This window comes from Gadus chalcogrammus, chromosome 4 (assembly GCF_026213295.1).
Source record: "Gadus chalcogrammus isolate NIFS_2021 chromosome 4, NIFS_Gcha_1.0, whole genome shotgun sequence".
Classification (NCBI taxonomy): domain Eukaryota; kingdom Metazoa; phylum Chordata; class Actinopteri; order Gadiformes; family Gadidae; genus Gadus; species Gadus chalcogrammus.
In genome coordinates this window covers 31,990,031-31,990,417 of record NC_079415.1, presented here as the reverse complement: position 1 = coordinate 31,990,417, position 387 = coordinate 31,990,031, and positions in this window count along the sequence as shown.

Here is a 387-nt window from a genome sequence, read left to right as displayed (position 1 = left end):
AATGATAACATTAACCTCCCCCATGCCTCCCCCCAAAAACCACACACATATTAAGCTCCTATCCATTAGATCTCTCTCCTTTATCAAACCCACTGAAACAGAGGACCAGGGGAAGGCTGCTTCGTTAACACACTTCTAGGACCACTGTCCCTCTCTCTACCTCCCTCTCCCTCTCTCTCGCTGCCTTTCCATCTCGCTTTCTCTTGTTCTCTTTCTCTACCTCTCTCTTTATCTTTGTCTCCCTCTTTCTCTCTCTCCCTCTCCTTCCCCCTCTCCCTCCCTCACACCCTCTCTCTCTCTCTCTCTCTCTCACACACACCCCCTCTCTCTCTGTCCCTCTCACACCCTTTCCCTCTCTCTCTCTCACACCCTCTCTCCCTCCTCCCT